The sequence below is a fragment of the Rhinolophus sinicus genome, chromosome 4 (assembly GCF_057876585.1).
Source record: "Rhinolophus sinicus isolate RSI-liver-muscle chromosome 4, RSI-T2T, whole genome shotgun sequence".
NCBI lineage: Eukaryota > Metazoa > Chordata > Mammalia > Chiroptera > Rhinolophidae > Rhinolophus > Rhinolophus sinicus.
In genome coordinates this window covers 8,632,775-8,638,817 of record NC_142504.1, presented here as the reverse complement: position 1 = coordinate 8,638,817, position 6,043 = coordinate 8,632,775, and the positions used below count along the sequence as shown (strand labels likewise).

General features: G+C 43.2%; 1 long non-coding RNA gene across 2 annotated transcripts in view; it reads right to left on the bottom strand.

The window, feature by feature from the left end:
- Positions 1 to 6,043, bottom strand: part of LOC141573222 (uncharacterized) — a 64,784-nt gene that overhangs the window by 20,529 nt on the left and 38,212 nt on the right. The gene's annotated exons all lie outside the window — the stretch shown is intronic.

Genomic DNA, 6,043 nt, shown 5'->3' with positions numbered 1-6,043 from the left:
GGGACCCCCAGCTCAGGGAATGCCTTCTCCACCCGTGCACTGCAGCAAGTGGTGGAGGAGAGGGGAAGTATTCACCCACCGAAATCTTACTGCTAACGTTAGACCTGGGTGCTACATCTCCACACCTAGAGGGCCTGGTGTCCCCCATGCCAAAGGCTGTTCTTCCTGGGGTCTGGGCAGCGGAAGACGTGTGAACAAGTTAATGAGCTCACCTAAATAGCAAAAGGATGGAGAAGACTGTTGGTATCTCCCCCTGGAAGAACTATACAAACGACCTTGACAAATAGCCCCCTCAAAACCTATAGAACCCAAATTTTTACAACCTCTTTCTTCTCCTGTTTCCATTTCCTCCTTTCTCTTCTATTTTTCTCCCTCTCCCTTCCTCTCTGTTTCTGCTTATTGCTTCTTCTTTCTCAACTCTTCTTCCTCTTCCCCTGTAGAGGTGAGGCTTTGGAACTGAAAGTATATTTTAATATGTATTGAAAGCAATTGTTTCTTTTTCATAGGGTTCTCTGACCCATCATAGAAAATGATTCTTCTATCCTAAGTTGACTTTCATAACAATCACTTGAATACCAAAGAATCATAAAATAGGTAAATTTAGTACACTAAAAGGGAAAAAACCATTTAAAAACTAACATGTAAGTATTCTGGCCTCTTTTATTATTATTATTATTATTATTATTATTATTATTATTATTATTTTGGATATGGGTTGGGTGGGCAGAGATCCGACGCAGTGAGTATGTGGTTGCAGGGGTAGGGCAGGAGGAAAGGGGTTTGCCCTATGCTGTGGCCTCTATTATTTTAAAATTAGAGCTCAACTTGATGCCATTCGTAGTGGAATTCCTAAAATTACAACCATCATCTATGTTTTACAGGCTTCCTTTATCTATACAGACATTTCCTGTTCTTTTTCCCCCCCGAGACGCATAACAACTTACTGTTGATTTGAGGTTTTAATTGGGAGGGAAAGGGGAGAGAAGCCTTTTTAAACTAACACGAGTCCCAACTTTTGAGGAGAGGTGGAGGAAGGCATGCGATGTCGGCCCTGATCTAGACTGGCGTGTTTACTTCTGCCTGAGTTCACTCTAGGATGTAAATGTCTTCCCATTTAATTAAGTTAAAATGAGTTTCTCAAAGACATTTTTCAGAACTCTCGGTGCCAGGTATAATTACGTATGCCACATTTGTGCACAATGTCACTGGTTCTCAAAACCCAAGTTCACAGATCTGAGGGCAGCTCTGCCAGCTCACCCTTACACAGGGGAAGAATTCTAAAAGCAGTCTCGCCAAATTACAAAGCTCCAGTTTTCTAAGTAGAAATTTGGATGAAAAAGCTTTAAGTCCTTAAAAAGAAATAGAGCTTTTAAAATAGAATTACCGGTTATATTTAGGGTATAAATATAGAAGCTTGGAGGAAGTTTTCGCTAGGTGTTTAGCTAAGGTACGTGTGCATTTTAAGAGCTAGATTGTAGTCACTCCATGTTATTTCTCTAAATTTGATAGTATAAAATTTCATTTCTAATAAATTAATAATAATAGTGCAGGATTGTTTCCTTGCATGGAAACTTTTTTTAAAAAGGCATGGCAAAGCTCTGATAATTATGGGGCAGGTGGAAAGTTCTGATAGGGGTTGGGTATTAGATATTTGATGATGTTGACGGGTTGTTCGAGGTGTAGTAAGACTGATGATAAGAGACAGCATGGCTTTGTGGTTAAAAGCATGATGATAGAGTTCGGATCCCAGTGTGGCCATTATGAGCTGTGTGACCTTGGGCAAATTACGCAACCCATCCGGAGCTCAATTTCCTCATGTGAAAAATGGAGGAACAACATTGCCTCCTGTTATGATTTGAATATTTGTGTCCCCCAAAATTCATATGTTGAAACCTAACCCCCAATGTGGCTGTATTTAGACATGTGACCTTGAAGGTATTAAGGTTAAATGAGGTCCCAAGGGCGGGGCCCTGATCTAATAAGATTAGTGTCCTTATCAGAAGAGACACCAGAGAGCTTGCTCCATTCTCTGCATGAGCACAGAGGAAAGGCCATAGGAACACACAGTGGGAAGGAGACCATCGGCCACCCAAGGGGCAGAGCTCTCACCAGATACCAGCCCTGCTGCTGGCACCTTGATCTCTGGACTTCGAGTCTCTAGAACTGTGAAAAAATAAATATCTGTTGTTTAAACCACCAATGTTTACTATGTTTGAGTCAAATATGTACTGACGGGAATCTGATTACCTGACTGGCAATCATTCTAGGATTTTTAATAGAAGTGGGATGGGGTGGGGTTGGGAGAAACACTGCATTGGATCAGACTGAAGATTCTGGAATCTGGCTACCTGAGTTCCAACTTGGCTGTGTCCTTGAGCAAGTCACTCACCCTCTCTAAGTTTCAGTTTTCTCATTAGTAAAATTAAGCTAGTAATAGCTTTTATCTTATGTGAGGATTAAGTGAGAGAATCCTCACTTAAGTGTAAAGTAAATAGTGCCTGGCTCACTAAAATGTCAAATTTTTCCCCCATTGTACTGAGATATAATTGACATAGAGCATCGTGTAAATTTAAAGTGTACAACATAGTGATTTGATATATGCATATACTGCAGAATGATCACAAGGGTAGTTCACACATCCATCACCTCACATGTGCCATTTTGTGTGTGTGGTGAGAACTTTTAAAATCAACTTTTGTAACAACTTTCAGTTCTATAACACAGTATTGTTAACGATATTCACCATTCTGTACATTACACCCCCAGAACTTATTTATCTTATAGCTGAAAGTTTGCACCCTTTGACCATCTTCCTCCAACCAATCACTAATCTATTCTCTATTTATATGAGTCTGGTTTTTCAGATTCTACATATAAATGAGCTCATGAGAAAGAATATGTATCTTTCTCTGTCTGGCTTTTTTCACTTAGCATAATGCCCTCAAAAAAATCAATTTTTAAAAAATTATAAACGTCTAAAGAGAATGTTTTATGTATACTTAAAAAAAAAATCCCCGAAGTGCCTGAGAGAAGGGGACACGGTGAGTGTTAAATGAAAGAATGAGAAATGTCTTGAGAGGCCAATGTCCCACCCCGACCCGTTCGCGGTGTTACGGGTCTCAGCCGGAAACAGTGGAGGTTCTACCTTAAGGGGAAACAGGGTGTCACACAGGCGAGAACGTTGCTTGGCCACAGGCCTTGTTCTTAAACCACAGCCACACACCCCAGCCTTACATGAGAGGTGGTGAGGAACTCTTGTTTGGTTCCCATGACAGACAAGTTGTGGCCTGAGCGGTTCTTGTAAATTTTTTGACATAAATATGCACATATGTTCAGTCTTTTTTGTGGGGAGAACATTGTGATATAGGGTACTTCTCTTCAGAGTCTAATTAAAACTAGGTTATTTCAATTACTGAGTGAAGTAAAACGATGAAGTACTAATTTCAGACTGTTTAGCGTCCACACGCATTGGCCCAATTACCAGCCCACAGACACTATTGCATCAGTTGACCTCTACAGATGTGGTTGGAAACTTCTGTCACTTGAGTACAGCCCCAGGTGTAGCTGCAGGGATGGCTAAGAACCAAGGCTATGAGAGATGCTGTGGGTTCCCTCCCCACCTAGCTTTTTGGACTTGGCTCTAGCCCCAGTGGTTAGATGGGTGAGGGCCAGAAAGTAGGGAAACTATTCCCAAGCAATCTTTATGATTCTCAGACCTTCGCATCCCTGCTTCAGATCTTAGGTGACAAAGTATAGCATAGAGCTGGGAGGAAGAGCCCATTCTCTCTGCTTGATCACGAAATCCCGCTCTGCTCTGACAACCCAAGGGCTGCCGAGCTTGGCAGTGCTAGGAGCCACTGTGGACTTGGCACCATCAGTGCTGCTGTCCTGATGGCAGTGACAGCACTGATGCTTTCCAAGTGGCCTCCCAGGAAGCAGACGTGGGGGAGCCAGGGCAGGAGAGAAAGAACCAGGTGGATCTGTGTGGTTATGGCAGTGGGTTTGTAAGCATGAAAGCCATCCTCTTGGGGACACGCAGAAATAGCTGGAGGACACTGAGGTCAAGCTAAGGTCCTGTTGTTACCTTTGTAACATGGATGTCAAAAGGAAAGGTAAGCTGACTGTACCATCTGGGAGGCATGGACAGGCTGTAACTAAACTAATTGCAGTCAAGGGGCTACTTTATACGTAAACCTAATTTCCCAGAATAATTGGTGGCTTTCACTAAAATGAGATTGGTAACTTAAACAATAAAACAAGGAGATTACAGCCATTGACAAATGTCTACGAATGGAAAAGACTGAGACACAGGCAAAAATTTGGAATAGGGTTAAGCAAAAAGAAAAATACAGAACTTGGGACAAATGAAACTTGCTTCACAGATAGGTTTTCACAAGTTCCAGCATTTCTTTTCAAGAAGAGCTTAGGAGTGGAAGTATAAATGGAAGATGAATGGAGGACTTGCCTTGGGCATTTGCATGCCACTCTACTTAAGACTGCAAATAGGTCACTTGTTCCCATGAAAGGATGACGGGTTGATGGACATGGGTACCTTTGGTACCATGGCTGACCCCAGGGCATCCTTAACTTTCGAGCCACTTCCAAACCAGTCTTGTCAACTCCCACAGGACACATAGCATTGGCTTCCTCTCCTCCCAGTGAGAACCAGCTGGGGTACAGACGGTGGGTCCCACCTTGTAGGAGGCATGGCTACAGCATAGGAAAACCATTCCCACAGCATCTCTGCAGCTTCCCGTTGGCTGGCTTCCCACTGGCTGTGGGTTCCAATAGGAACACTTGTAGCAAACTCTCTACTGTTAGAGCAGCTTCCCCGAGAACAGGGACCAGGGGAGCACTCAGTGGCCGTCCGCTTGACCTCCCCATATTGTCTGTCCATTTCCTCTCCTGCAATGAAGCTCTATCTGCTCATTCTTCCGCACTCAGCTGAAAAGTTGCTTCCTTGGGGAAGGCTTCCCTGACTGTGGTAGGTCTGTCATGGCCCTCTGTACTTCTTCTTAACACTTACAGTTAGTAAATACTGACATGATTGTGTATGTAAGCTGCAGATAATATGGGCAAGGATCACACCCATATTTTTCACTGATGGACCCTCAGTGCCTGGCACACAGTAAATAAAAAACTGTATGTTGCATGAATGAAAGTGACATCTGCTGAGCTTTCCCCATATCGCTTAAGGCTTCAGGTACTCATTTAGCCTATTCCTGCTATTAATATTTTTTAATTATTCATTTTTGATATTATATAAGCAATGTGTGAATACATGACCATTGTAAATCAAATTCAAACGGCACATATACATACATATGAAAGTTATGGTCTTATATGTATAAATTGTGCCACAATAAAGCTTTTTTTTAAAGGTACAACACATACATTCTGAGTGTTTTAGTCACCGTACAATCAGAAGGCAGAGGCCATATAGGCGTTGCAGAAGGAGTGTAATACAGTAGATGGAAGAATTAAGAGGCCAGAGAACAGCAGGAAGCCACCTTCCATCCTGGGGCCAGAGGGACAGTGGGAGAAGGCAGTGTTTCTGGAACCCTGCAGCTGGGGCCACCTGGAAAACTCTGGAGCCACGGCAGCACTTCCAGGCTAAAGCAGGAACCACGCAGAAAGGGTTGGACAGCAGGGGCGGGAGCCGTGGCCGAGATGCTGCCACACATCATCTGAAGCAGAGGGAAGGGGAGACATAACCCAGCTCCTCCCCTCCGCTCATTCTCCAGTGTCCCAGCACTGGCTCTCTTTGGCTGGGTCTGTAAGGGCACCTAGGAAAATAGATGCCCAGGATGGAGGATGTTAGAGAATAGATCTGAGCACAAACTGACAAAAAACAGCATGTGCAGTTTCAAATAAAATACATAAATAGCACCAGGGTACATGCAGTGTTCTAAATTTATCACATCATTTTTATAGGGATGAAATGCAGTTACAATGGCCATTGAGAGTGGGCTTGATTCACAGAATCCAGAGTATAGCAGTACAGCACAGAGGTGACAGGAGACATGCACTCCCAGCAAAAGGA